At 42.1% G+C, this 15128-nt stretch overlaps 1 long non-coding RNA gene across 1 annotated transcript; it reads left to right on the top strand.

Annotated features, from left to right (window-relative positions):
- Positions 1 to 1170: 1170 nt before the first annotated feature.
- LOC148895637 (uncharacterized) lies at positions 1171 to 10319 on the top strand. Its single transcript, XR_016115582.1, has 4 exons — positions 1171 to 1965; positions 6898 to 7014; positions 7625 to 7704; positions 9640 to 10319. It is a non-coding gene; the product is annotated as an uncharacterized LOC148895637 (long non-coding RNA).
- The last annotated feature ends 4809 nt before the right edge of the window (positions 10320 to 15128 follow it).

Genomic DNA, 15128 nt, shown 5'->3' with positions numbered 1-15128 from the left:
GAAATTGTGCAAATTAGGTGAAGAGAAGAAGAGGATGAGCAGAATACAAGTACAAAGTAAGCATGAAGCATGCTCAAGGTCTCCTGATCTTTCAAAGCTGGTGGCCAGCTGCGGGTTGACTTGGCTCTGTACTCTGGTGCAGCGTAGATTTTGCTGAAAATGTTTGGATGTTATTCCCTAAAATTCTGCTTTTTATGACAACTGGAAAATGCTGCAGTTTCATATTAGAAATGAATGATGTCCAATTAACTTTTTGTGCACATTCTTCTGTGCAAGGCAACCCCCCTCTCCCGCCTGGTTGTTTAACTGTATGTTTCATAAAAATAGTTACCGGAATTAGGACAACACTTTTAGTGGAGTATTCCACCTTCCATCGAGATATGGATTGAGTCGGTGACATAGGAACGGAAACTGCCATAAACGGAGGAAGCCCTGTGTTAACTTTTCTTGGTTGAAGAAAAGAGAGAAACAAAGATGCAGTTCAGTGCTACCGCTACTTATGAAATGAATCTGTCCGGGAAGAAATTTCTTTTCCATGAAAATGCCTTGATCCATTACAGCATTCAGCTATTCAAAATTCAGGCATAAATGTTTTCATGCATCAAAATACATGTTTCAATTAGATCTTTGCACAATAGATGACAGATGTGCCCAATGTAAAAAACAAAGAATAAACGAGAAAGATTATGGCAGTTTAACCGTTTTTTGTCCTCTGTAGTTCTGTCTCAGATGAGCTTTTTCACTGGGCGTTTTCTAAGGATGTTTGCTTTTGTTGGCTTTTAACACTCATATTATGTTAAGGGTCAAAATTACCTGTTTCCATGTTTGTGTTGACTAAAGCAGTGGATATCTTTTCCCTTTCATTCCTTCAAAACAGTTCTAAAGTATCCCAATGAGATAGAAAAATATGTTGTCTCTCTTTTCAACTACAGTAAGACCTCAACTTACGAACGCCTTATAATACGAACTTTTCATCATACGAACGTCAAATTTATGAATATTAAGCCTCATAATAAGAACTATTTTCATCTAACGCACTTCGGTGAAAGTGTGTATACATAAATACATAATCTTCTGCGGAAGAACACGAAAGCACACGACCTTCGGCTCTGGCGGAGTGATCTTCGGCAACCGAACAGTGCTCCAACCGACGCTACTTTGCACACCCCCTCTCATTGAATGCACACGTCCATCGCCTCCTTGCAGCTTTTTGCTTATAGTTTTACGATTATGGCACCGAAAAAAACCCCACCACAGGCTCGTGTTCAGCCCAAGAAGAAACACAATAAAATCACCGTCGCTGAGAAGAAAGAGATAATTGAAAAACACGAACGACGTGTGCGTTTGTGTGATTTAGCGACAGAACGCGGCTATGCTAAGTCCACCATCGCTACCATCCTTCGCAACAAAGAAGCTATCAAAGGTGCGTCTGTTGCAAAAGGTGTTTCCATGCTCTTAAAGCGACGGTCTCGGGCAATCGAAGAAGTTGAAAAACTTCTGTTAATTTGGATTCACGAAAAGCAGCTATCCGGCGACAGCGTGAGTAAAACTATTTTATGCGAGAAAGCACGGCTAATTCACGCCGATATCGCCATGCGCCAACCTGGAAGTTCGGCGCTTATTCAGGATTTTAAAGCCCGTAACGGATGGTTCGAGAACATCTAGGGCGAGGAGGAGAAGGCAATGTTGGCAAAGTGGAATGATGTGCAGGCTTTTACCGAAGAGTTCCATCCAGAAAAGACTGGCTATGACAATCATCAACATGATGAACGATAATGTGATGCCTCAGCCTCGTAACACCTTACAAGTCAGAAAGCAACAGGTGTCAATTAAGAGGTTTTTAATCAGCAAAAAGGATGAGGAGTCTCCAAAGAAGCAAAGAGAAGCCACACCAGAGGTTAAGTTACCAACAGTCCTTATGGAAGGTGACTCTCCTTCCATAAGCCATCAATGGCCATCAAAAAGGTAAATACAGCTTTATTTTACAGCACAGTTTATTTCTTTAATTACAGTCTTCATGTAATGTGCCTCTCTTTCCAAACAGCAAGTCCCTTTGACCTTCAACCTCCAACGCCATTCCGTCAAGTCATCAATGACCATCACAAATGGAAATAAAGTGACTTTATGATACAATGCAGTGTATTTCTTGAATTACAATACCATAGTACATTTATTATGCATAGAATAAGGTATGTTGTGTGTAGTTTTAAAGCTTATTTAGTTGAAAAGTATATTTTATGGAAACCCGGGAACGGATTATTCCCATTTTAATGGTTTCCTATGGGATTTTTTTTTCGAGATACACACTTTTCACCTTACACACTCTGTCTGGGAACCAATTAAGTTCGTAAGTTGAGGTCTCACTGTATGTTTCTAACATCACCGAAACCTGATGTCGCCTATTATTTGACTGTTTTGTATGGATCTTTACGTATGGGTAAAAATGACCCACAACATGATCACATTTTTTTCCCCAACATAATATGAGGGTTAACAATCCTTTGAAAAGATCCACGGCAATCTGCATCATAGTGAGTGATTGCCCATCTGATGAACACCTTTAGATTCGTATTTACGTAAAACTATCGGAACACCACCAAATGATGAGTATCCTGCATAGATACATATCTAACTATCTACATAGACACAATAACGTAAAAGCTAGTCAGAATAAGAATAATAAGAATAAGAATAACACTGTCAGTGCTGGACAGCTCTGGAGCCATTGTGCTTTTTTGTGCCTGTTATGGGCAGCATCATCACCGCCCCGCTTTGTTCAGCGGAAAGGTCGGCGCTGTTGGACAGTGTGCAGCTGGGTGGGCTCCTCAGCATGGCTTGAGGAGCCCACGATAAGAAGAAAGGAACGTCAGCGCAGAGCGCCAATACATATGTGGATCTGTTGCAGCTTGGAATTGAAACTGATTTAGTCAATAGTAGAATGTCAGGATGATGCTCGGGAATGCCCAATGACAGAGCAGCTATACTGTATATTCTGTATACTTATGTTTTGTATCTTGAAATTTATTTTGTAACAAGAGGCAATATATTCCTGTTGAGGCGTTTTGTAATTTGAAAAATTCACATGAGGAGACTTTTGGAAGTACAGTAGAGGTAAAACTGTAAATCAGATGTACCAAAATAATTAACCATTAGAATGTTTCATCTCCTCCACATATTACATAAGGAGCACACAACAAATTAATGAATAACTAGTTTCCAAATCTGAAGTCAAGAATAATGACTGTTATTGTGGTTTACGTACGACATTGAAATTTTGGTTTGGACTTTAGCGACATCATGGGACTTGACATGCTTGATTTGCTTTCGCGGGCTGAATACATTTATGGGGCGGGCCAGATTTGACCCCGGGCCTTGACTTGGACACCTGTGCTGTGCATCTTTGCATATGATCTTCTTCTTTTCTGTTCAGCTTTTTGCTTCAAGGGTTCGCCACAGCGAATCAGTGTCCTTCAGAGGTTTGATTTGCTTGTTTGTTTTGGCCAAGCTTTTACGTAACAATAAGATGACATAATTCCTCTGAAAACATGATCGTGGAATCTGTTTTGCTTCCTATTGTCATGGGATGCAAATCCCATGACAATTGCAAGCCATTTCCTTGAGAAGTCCCTCTGACTTTGGTTATTTCATGTTCAAATTCAAAAAGGCCCGCCAAGGTTGTGTGTGCAACATTCATGTTTTAGAATTGAAAATTCAAACACACAACAGCCTGTGGTTGTTCCGAAACAGAGGTCACTTTTAAAGGCCATATGCCCAGCGTCTTCCTTTTGCGACCGCAACGGAAGTTAGCATTCATAAATCCACATAACTTTTTGCAAGCTATCTGTTGCTTCAAGGAAGCCAGATTGAAGACTTTTTAAAGCCACATCCATCAAATTTATCATCCACTACGAGTGGGTGATGTGGGCTCAAACCGGCTATCCATTTTTTTTACTGCCGAATACTCTTTAGGGTCGACTTTGGCCAAACGCAGACGATGCCCTGAACTGGTCACGAATCAATCGTCGTACCCAGAAAGTAGTCACAGCTCTTTGCTTTCTCCATGTTTTGTTACGCACGGCCCTGTTCCAAACATATTTCTTTTCCTCATTGTACTTTTCCTTAAAATGCTACATAAAACACCCCATAATGACAAAATACAAAATGTTTGTTTTCAAATGTATTATAAATAAATAAATAAACAACGACTTCACAAACTCACAGCCTTTTGTTGATGCCTCAGGTCTTTTTGTACTTTTATATACGATGCCTAGAGTTGATACTCTTATCTCTGGGCTGTATCTCCCATTCCTCTATGTAGCATGTTGTGATTCTGTTTGTATTTATTTTTAGCGCTTGGTTGTATTTTTTTTTGAAAGGTTGAAATATAGAGTGCGGACAAAGTGAAGTGGTGTGAATCTTATCCTGGTGCATTCATGCGTACGTTCTCATGGAGCTTAACCAACAAGGGAGTTGATTTCAGTCCTCTACTTCCCATGCAGTAGAAAGAAAGAAAGTGGTTACAATCTTTGTTCAACTACATTTATCTCACGAGGAGTATCATTTATTGATACGGCGCATATATTTGTTATATGCAACAATTTTGCTGACAAAGTTAAGTTGCTTCATAAGGTACACCGTGCCTGGTGTTGTAAATTTGGACATGGGCTTATCCACTCGGCAGAAATAACAAAGAACACATACTAATTTACTTAAATCACAACAAACGCGGCTGCTTTTTTTGTTGTTGGTAGTTTTGAAATTTTGGACATTAAGCAAGAATATATAAAGTTAGAAGTTGTACCCCCACCCGCTGCACCCAAAAAAAGGTGATAGGACTATTTTATATATGCACATTCGAAAACATTCAATGTTTATTATAAACCACTCATTTATGTGTCTAAGTTTAGTCTACATTGTTATATATATATATATATATATATATATATATATATATATATATATATATATATATATATCAGTGGTGGTCCGTGCATTTCACACCTACGCCTTCAGTGAAGTCCTGCTTAGTCCGACTTGAACAAATATCCCTCGTAATACCATAATTTATGACACAACGGCTGGAGATATCATTTACAAAAGCACACGCACGCAGTACTGGGCATGGCATCACCTTAATCGTCTACAACACAGGCTATTTTCCGGAGCAATTACACATCAATAAATCTGCATCAGCAATTAGAACTTGTCACTATACGTGATACTACAAACACTTAAAAATAAAAGGACATTTAAAATCATTTGTCCACAAAGTTTTATTAAGTCCACCAAGAATATGCAATCTTTAACAAGATTTTACGCTAAATTACAAAATGTCAGTTTAATATAAGAAAAACAACAAGACGTTCACAAAACGAACTATTTGTAAACAAATCTTCTTCATTTGTTCTTGAGAATAGGATTACCTACATGCGACAGCGAGTTGTCCTCTCCTTCAGCCATTGTGGGTTAAAAATGCGAGTAGATATACTTGGTTTTTCTGCTAAAGTTTCCGGGTCTGATCTGTTGTAGCTTGGTTGATTTGCATAGCGCTGCCTCCGCTGAGGGCTGAGGTAAAGTGAGTATCCAATCACAAGACGCGTACATGTCATGTTCAACGCGAGGCCCTCTAGCTGGCCTTACTGTGACAACTCGTGATCTGATTGGCTATCACAACTATATATCAACTACATGTGCCCGTTCATGTACAGCGCAGACGCTCTCACTGTTGATTCTGAAGGCGTCGGTCAGATTTCATAAAGCCTGGCGACACAAGCTAGCCGAATTCTGATTGGATTAAAAACTCTGACCTAAAACTACAACACTGAAAGGAGCATAACCAAATGGATATAATATAACATCAATAAAACAGTATGTAGAATAATTATATATATATATATTTAGAAAAAATGTGTGTGTGTGTAGTTTACCTGATAACTTCACTCAACCATACTCGGCAGTTTTCAGTCTAATATTCCACGCCTTAAGTCACAGCTGATTGGTTCCTTTTGAAATGAGGTAATTCCCGCTAATGCTCTTCCCTCTGGCCTAACTCTCTCTGTGCCGTTCCAAGAATGAATAATCTTTCTGTTCATCATTTCGATTACTGCAGATTGACTATTTAGACCAGGGGTCGGCAACCTTTACGACTCAAAGAGCCATTTGGACCCATTTCCCACAGAAAAGAAAACGCTGGGAGCCACAAAATCCTTTTGCCATTTAAAATGAAGACACCACTGCATCTTTTCATTGACGTTTTTTACCTTTATATATGCATAAACAAACTATTGTGTGTTGCATTTATGAATCAATGAACTGTTACAGAGAAGCGAAATTACATTTCTGAACGCAACAAAAATATTTAAACTCTGAAAAAAAAGACGTTGGGTTGAAGGTTACTTTCAAATATAATATTCAATGTCTATTTGAAAAAAAAAAAAAGAATAGTTGCAAAATGGCAAATACAATATTTATCACCTGGTTAATGTGATTTCTGCTCCTGCACCTCAGCGCACAGCCTCTGCACGTCAGGGCTGTATGACGTTACCTTCATCTTCACACAGGACTGTAAGCTGTCGTCTGTCAGGCGTGAGCGATGTCAGGCGAACGAATCTGCCCACGTATCATTAAACGTTCTGTTTTCTTTTCTTAGATTTATCCGTAGTTGGCCTACCTGGGGGTCGAAAAATTCAAGAAATCGTGCGCAATTTGGCGGTTGTGATCGGATATACGTCCACTGTCGATGGTTGTGACGTATATTATGAGCGACAAAAAATTGAATACATTTTATTTTGTATTATTTATAATCACCATAATCTTCAAATTTAGAATTACATTTTAAAAACGAACGAACTAAAATAATATACATTGAATTAAATACTCATTATGTATTTTCTAAAGCCGCAGGGAGCCGCAGCAGAGGGGTGAAAGAGCCACGGGTTGCCGACGCCTGTTTTAGACCAATTCAAGCGAACAACATGAACCAGGAGAAGAACAACAACTTGGATCCAACAAAAGGCAATATAAAAAGTTCCTTATTTTCAACATCTAGCGTACGCTTGAATTGCTATTTCAAAAGATTAAATTCCCCGGAAGACTTTTTTTTGAGAATCCGCAGACACCATGCCGTGGATACGTGCTGTTAGTTTGTGGTGTCGTGGAAGATCACAGCCTCCCGTGTTGAGGAATATCAGAAGTTGCATTGCAAATGCTATGTATTGTAAAGTATGATACTGTGTGACAAGAGCTGCAGAAAACGGGAGACATCTAAAATAGGAAGTATTCAAATAGATCACATAGAAGACATACACTACACCCCATTGCCGTTGCGGATCTGAAGCAATATATCCGTTTTAATTGCTTTGCAGCGGAGTGAAAAGTGCACATTACAGCGCTGTAATGTGTGTTGGTTTGTACAGGTAGAACGGAGACAAATTCTCACCTGTTTGATGTGCACGTGAAAGGAAAAGGGAAGAGAAGCAACTCTTTGGAATACAAAATGTCAAATTAACTCAAATGTTCAGGGTAGTTGTGCATCAATTAGTAGAAACAAATATGTGTAGATAGTAAGCTCAAATCATCATAGGTTTGCTGTGGTTATGATAACTTTCTCTCATTTTCGTTTTAGCGTGTGGCTGGCTCCATCCATGGATTGGTCGTCGGCCAAACAGAAGGAACATGGAGAGAAATAGCCATTCAAAGTTATTGGTAACTCAGAGTCTTTCATTAATATATCATGTGGGTTTTTAGTATGTACTCGGAGAGCAAGCAAAGTGACAACATTAGAACCCTGAATCGAAGAACTATGTGGCAGATGTGCCAAACACTAATAATAATAATCATCCATTTCATGTCCAAGCACCTTTCAAAACTCTCAAGGTCACTTTACAGTCACAGGATGAGTTTTTCTGTGGGTGAGCAGCGGCAGCCACATGCACAAGTCCAATCTTGTTGCCAAGCAAACATATTTTGTTTGTAAAGCACACAAAAATGTAAGTCCATGATCAACCTAATGTTGTCAACCTACTGAACACAATTGTGTGGAACATCTGGACAGTGTATAAGACTATGAAATAAAATCTGTTTTTCCCTCTGTGCCAGCCTGATAAAAATTGACAAGCCCAGAGGGAAGCAAATGACTAAAAAAGGAAATGGTACATAACCTGAATGTTTCCTTCTTTGTTGAATATTTTATTATTCTATTAAATCCCTATTTTGATTCCGAGTATGATAGAATAATAGAATCAGTCCTCTAAGCATAGTAGATAAGCAGCGGTTACTGCCGATAATGTTAGCATGCCCGTTAGTTTGGAACCGCGTAAGAGGTGCGCACCTCTAAATGAAGTTCTCAGAGGAGCTTGATTTGGTCTGAGAGAAAAGGAATAAAGAGCATTCGAGAACGCTGAAAGGGTAAGACGGAATTAGAAATAATGTACAGCACGGCTTTCCTAATGCTATGTTATTAAATACGGTTTAAATCCCCCAACTTCTTGTAAAAACTTCAACAATTTTGCAGTCCAGTAATCTTCCAATTTTAATAACCTTAAGCTTGCCTAGCTCCATAAATCTGACGTTCTAACGCCTTCCCTACCAAACCTCTCCCTGCCCACCGCCTCCCACTTATTCCGAGCCCCGCGCATTTTATCTCCATAATAGCACAAAGCGGCGCAAGCTCCCTCCGTGGGCGAGATAAGGGAAATTCCTGCCCGTATTTTAATAGCTTCGCTCAGCTATCTGTTCCTAGCAACTCCTCACGAGCTGCCAGCCTGCACACTCACCTTGGACACAGAACCCAGAGGAGATTCCTACAGAAAGGCGTGACTGCTGAAGGCGAGTGCGAGAGTGTGCTGGTGTCTGTGCGTGCGCGTGTGTGAGTCTCTATGGGCATTCTTGTGGCTGGGTTTGTGTTGGAATATCTGCCCGTGTGCAAGTGGGTAAACAAATTTATACCTACGCTCTGTATGAAGTGTGTTTGCCAGATGGCAGGATAACAGGCAGCCCATTTCGAACTGCTTAGCTATCCCTCAAGCCACAAGGAGGTCTGTTAAAGCCACTTGGAGAATAGTAAAGTTTGGCAAAATAGGAAGAATCGATTCTACGGTAATCAATATATAGCAGGGGTCATGAAAGATTTGGCGGAATAGTAACTGTCAAATGTACTGGCAGGATAGGACAAGCAAAAACTGAAGGCTGAAAAGCTGGCCCGAACTCCAGGACGCACAAAATATTGAGTTTTAGGACTAGATAAACATTCAATGCAGCGTAAGAAACCGTAGACTCTCTTCTTTCACAGAAAAAAATAGTTAATTCCTAAATTATTTGGGCCTGGAGTTATATGAGCTTGAAATGAGGGCAGCTGTTCAAAATACAATGCAATACACACATATTGGTTTATATACATAGCACTTTAACAACAGCTGAAGATGGAACAAAGCATTAACATGGAAAAAGGGAAATGCTGCCCCTTGTGGAATGGAAAAGACATGGCCAGAGGCCATGGCCAGCGCTTTATCGGCACCCAAACAAGAAAAAACTAAACCCAAACAAATTCAGGAATGGCGCTCCACGTCATATTTTCAAATCCCGATTAAATTTGTATGAGTTAAACATAACTTGCTTCTGTCATGTCTATTTTGTTTTTAGCTCCAGCTGGAGTGAAGGACGTTTCCCTCCATCAGGCACACCTGTTCCGAGTTCATCAATCGAATCCGCCACCTATTTAAGGACTGCCTAGCTGTCTGGTTTCTTGTCGGATTATTGACCTTGCTTGCTCAAGTGCTTCAAGTGTTGTTTATTCGACCTTCTTGATACTCCCTATAGTCGCTCTTATTATTCATAGTTTCTACTTTATAAGTATTTGTATTTTTTTGTTGTTTCTCTTGATCTTTGGCTTCACATTATTAGCTTCTGGAATATTTTGTTTGTTGATTTTCCGGAGAACCTTGACATAACATTTACAATTATTAACTCTGAGCGTATTGGTTTGGAAAGTCAGAATCATCACGCTGCATAATTGGTCAAGATTATACTTTAGACACATCTAAAAATCAAGACTTTTCTGACTTTGATGCGAAATAATTAAATTCAGCCTGTCAGGATATGTATCCTGTTTAAGGCAGAGAGAAGAGTCCCTGGGTTTTATATATTATTTTGGATTCATCTCCCAAATATAAACTGGAAATAGCATGAGAGCAGAATACTTCAGAAGCGGGCCAAATGTTATCAGTTGTAAGATGGTTTTGTCCTTGAGGCAACAGCTAATTATGCAAGCAGTGCCTGGGGCTGCCTTTAGGTGTGTATTGCTATGGAACAGCAAGTTTGAGGAAAAAGAAGCATTGGCATTTTCTTGGAATACACTTCAGCATTAAAAAAAATCCAATGCTGTGAAAACAAAAGGCATAATGATCATCTTTCATTCATGTACCGGTGCGCCGTAAATTGCATGTGGTGGTGACATGAAACCACCAAGCTCATTCTTTTTTTTTTAAGCTTGGTTGCATATCTCCTAATTTCCAAACACAGATGAGTTTGAGTTTTGCACAGGTCTTATCGTGATCAGAAAAAAAATGAGACGACTGCAACGCCCCTTCTGAGGACTGTGACGACGCTCGAGTGCAAAGAGGCAGGACTCGAGCGACGGGGTTTTGGCGATAGGGAAGGACCCGAAATACACGACGTGACAGGCTTGGAAGAAGCAAGAGTCTTTACTGAAACATGCATCAAAAAATAACAAACAGGGAAGAGTGGAGGAAGATAAGTAAATGACAGCAGACCTGGCAACACGGAAGTGGAAACGGCAAAGTCCAAAAATACTCCGACGGAGACGGTAGTGAGCGACAGGCAGATATAGGCAGAAGGCACAATCAGTGAATGACAATCAGCTGTGGGAACCCAGGTGAGTGATGATTGGAGGGGCCGTCTCCCGGGAGTGGCGGAGGAGGTGACAGGAGGGCCGGGGCGCGCCCAGGATGGCAACGAGATGTGACAAGGACACATTGGTAATTTTTCTGTGGAACTTGTGTCCTTCTCTTTTTTGGAAATCAACTGCTATGTCATCAAAAGCTGTGAGTTATAACGATATAAATACATCTATTTCTAAATGATATGCACTCCCCTGTGGGCAAGGAGAGCCCGAGTCACCAAAGCACTTTTAAACATTTCCAATAAAGGACAGCCACTGGAACACACAAACGCAAAATGAGTACACCTACAAGGAGCTGCAGAGGCATTTCATAATAATAATAATAATAATAATAATAATAATAATAATAAATTTTATTTCAAGCGCCTTTCAAAGCTCTCTAGGACACTACAGTCACAGACAAGCGCAGATACAATAATAAATAAAATAAATAGAATACAATAAATAAAATACAATTATAAATAGAAACTAGAGATAGAGCTACACATAGGGTCAATTTATTCAAATGAAAAAAGTACATTTGAAGTGGACTTAGTGACGAGCTTCGACACAGAACAAAATCTTAAAAAAAAAGTCAAGATACCACTCGCAAAAAGAATTATGTTTATAAAACACTAACAAATGCTCCCTTTTAGGAAAGGCTCTTTTGGTTTCCCTGTGGGACATGGTGTTGTTTTATGTAAGTACACCTGATCCATCGGACATTGTAAATAATATTGTTCACAAATTTAGATTCAAAAAGGGAAACATCCGCAACAAACACCAAGTTGATGAATGGGACCTCGATTGAACCATAGTTTACAGGTGTGTGTGTGTGTGTGTGTGTGTGCTTTTTTGAGTGAAAATTGGATTGGATTTGCCTTTATTAGTCTCGCAATGTAGAAATTTACATTTCACAGCAGCAAAGTTATGAAAAGAATGAAAGTAGAAAAACAAAATACATGAGCTGCTGGAAAGGCAGGCACTCTCGCTGCGCCGTCTTGAAGTCAAAAGAACAAAAAAAAAACTAAATAACAAATAACATGACAACACAAAGACACAGAGAGTCATTCATTCTTAAGCACTTTCTGTACATGAAAGAGGAGAGGATCAAAGTGGAATGTGCACGTCGAATACAAGCTAAATGTTGAAAGCAAACATGCAGCTGTAGCATCCATTGACGAAGAGATTGTCTCACATCTCCTGTCCCACATAAATCCGCTTCAATTCCAAGCCGCGACAGTTCCACATACGCATCGGCGCTCTTCGCTGACGCTACTTCTTATCGCGGGTTCCTCAAGCGATGTATTCATCCAGCTGCAAACTGTCCAACAGCACCGACCTTTCCGCTGAACAAAGCGGGGCTGTGAAGATGCAGCCCAATACAGGTGCAAAAAAGCACAATCGCCCCTGTGGAGTCCAGCGATGACAGTCAAATGGCACCGACATTCCTCCCATTCAAAAACAGTACTGGCATATTCATGCCGCTGAAAAGGCGCAACCACTCAGTACAGTCTCCTCCTTGATGAATGTCGTGGTCAAAAATGCTGAAAAACAATCCGTATCCATTCCACACAACACAAAGTGACAAAAGAAAACACAAAACAAGACAAAAACAAAAACAAAACAAAATGACTTAAATCCAGCTCATCACCTTTGTTCACCCTCTTGCAGTACTACATTCTAAGACATCACACAAAACAAAAATACGAGTGATGAAAATAGAGTTATAGATGCACTCGAGAGTCTTCCAGTCAGTATCACTGCCGCACTGACAGGAAATGGATCCCTGGGTGTCCTCAAAGCGAACCGTTTATTGTCTTTGATGGAGCATCCAGGAATGAAACACACGATGGGTCAAGGACAGTAACCTGAGAATGTCCTTTTTTGAGGGCCTGTGGGTTGGAAGCACGGGCGAAGGCAAACACTATGTTGTCCCCACAGAATCCGCTAGTAATGGCATTATTGCCTTCAGGGTCCATTTACAGTAAAACCAGCACCTGTCTTGAAGTCCAGGAATGTGATTTAATTTAATCCGATGCGCTTAGAAATTAATGGAATCATCAGAGACAAATTGTCTTTTATATTTTAGGCATTGCAGCTGATGCTATTATCTGGAGTGCCTGAGTAAAGGCTGTGTTCAAGGAGACTTTAGACCTTGGACAATGGCTAACTTTAAGTCAATTTACTTTAACACCGAACAGTGCATTACATCCACTGTCCTTAGATCCTTGTTTCAGATTAAATTAAAATAAAGTCCATCAAAATGAACCGCGGCAAGCAAGAAACCTGAAAGCCAAACATTTAGTAAGTAACACGGGTATCCAAATTGTTGTGTCCGGAGGAATGAGAGGAGGAGAGTTGCTTTGTCAACGTGTTTATTGTGCCACCATCTTAGTCTACCTGCGGTCGTGACGTCACCGCTGCTTTACGACCTGTCGCAACATTCTGTAGCAGTGTGACATATGCTACATTTACCCCCCCTCCCTGAAGGAACCAAAAACACTTTGTAACAAGGGAAACCGGGTAGACTGCCGGTTTCCCTGCTTAGCCGTGTGGGTTATTCTGCCACGCGATAGGCTAAGCACTGGCTAGGGTCTGAATATTCAAAATATGTGATAATTGTCCAAATTACCAAAGGGCAAAGACGAACGCGAGCTGGCCGAGGCTCTGGCCCCACGGGCACGGCTGGTTCACGACGCTCTTCGAGGCGTCCCATCGGTGTTCTCTGATGTGTGACAGGACGTCAGTAGTCTTTGCTTGAGAAGTCGTTCGAGGGGGTCGGTGCCGCCACTCTCCTTAGGCGGCTGGCATGCCAACGCGACCCGTCAGCCAGACAGAAGGTGGTCGGTCCGCTTTGGGCGGTAATCTGGACTGGTGCTGTCCAGAATGAGTCCAATTTGTGAGAGCAGCACGGCCGGCGAATGCGGACCCAGTCCGACACAGTAAGTGTGCGTTGCTTCGTCCGGCGCTTCTCGTTGGGCCCTCTGCTGGCTGAGGAAGAGTAAGGGAGGCCGTCTGCTTGGTTGGAGCTTTCTCCACCCCCGTTGGCCTGGGGGTGAATTGTGGCACCCGCATTGTCAGAGATGGAAAAGCCGAGTGCACAAAACAAGTCCAAGCCCAAGAGGTTGGCGCCATGACGGGATATTTGGAAGGTGAAGGGGGGGAGAGTCCTCGAGCCATAGCGCACTGTGAAGGTGGCAGTGCCCACCATACCAATCTTAGTTTGGCCATAGCCAAACAAGTCCTCAGCGTCGGCCTCGATCTGGAGATGAGGAAATAGCCGTCGAACTGTGGACACGTTCAACAGTGACCTGGAGGCTGCCGTGTCGAGCAGGAGTGGTAAGCTCACTCCATCCAGTTCCACTGTGCACCACTTGAATGGCTTGGCGCGCGAGCCCACGCAGTGGATGGTGGTTCGCCTCGGCTGGTCTGGTGAGAGGCGTGGCGGGTATGTTGAGGTGGGAGCAGAGCGGCACATCCTGGCGAAGTGGTTCCTCCTTCCGCAGTGCTGGCATCTCTGTCCAATGGCTTTGCAAGTTGGCGCGCGTGTGGGGTGCCAGGCAGACCCACAGTTGGCACAAGGTCTGCGTGTGTTGGCCCGTTGATGTCTGACGACATTTATCTCGGTACGGTCGTAAGTGAAGGTGGGAGCAGAGCGGCACATCCTTGCGAAATGATTCATCTTCCCGCAGCGTTGGCATCGTTGTCCGGTGGCTCTGCAAGTGGGCGCACGTGTGGGGTGTGAGGCTGACCCACAGTTGGCACAAGGCGTGCGTGCATCGGCCCCTTGACGTCTGGCCACATTTATCTCTGCACCGTCGTATGTAGAGGTGGAGTCGTAGGTGGCGGTGGCTTCTGGGAGTGGCGAGGTTGGAGCAACAATCTGTGCCAATGCGGGAGAGTGTGAAGGTGTGGGTGGGTTCACAAGCCGAGCCGTTAGTTGTGCTGCGTTCTCCAATTGGAACGCCATCTCCACAGCCTTCGATAGTGGGAGGTCGTCAGGGGACAATAACAGTTTCTCCCGTAGTTTGGGATCAATCGTGTGCTCGGCGAGTTGATCCCTAATCATTTCCTCCTCCAAGCGGCCGAATTTACAGAGGCCCGCTAAACACCGCAAGTCGGCAACGGAGTGGTGTACCGACTCGCCTGTTCGTTGCCGTCGTTGACGGAAGGCAATCCGCCGGACAATCACGCCCTGAGGTGGGGCGAAATGTCGGGCCAATAAAGT

This window comes from Hippocampus bargibanti, linkage group LG07 (assembly GCF_051943395.1).
Source record: "Hippocampus bargibanti isolate YZ-2025 linkage group LG07, ASM5194339v1, whole genome shotgun sequence".
NCBI lineage: Eukaryota > Metazoa > Chordata > Actinopteri > Syngnathiformes > Syngnathidae > Hippocampus > Hippocampus bargibanti.
Note: the sequence above shows the minus strand (reverse complement) of the source record. Positions and strands in the feature narration are given on the sequence as shown.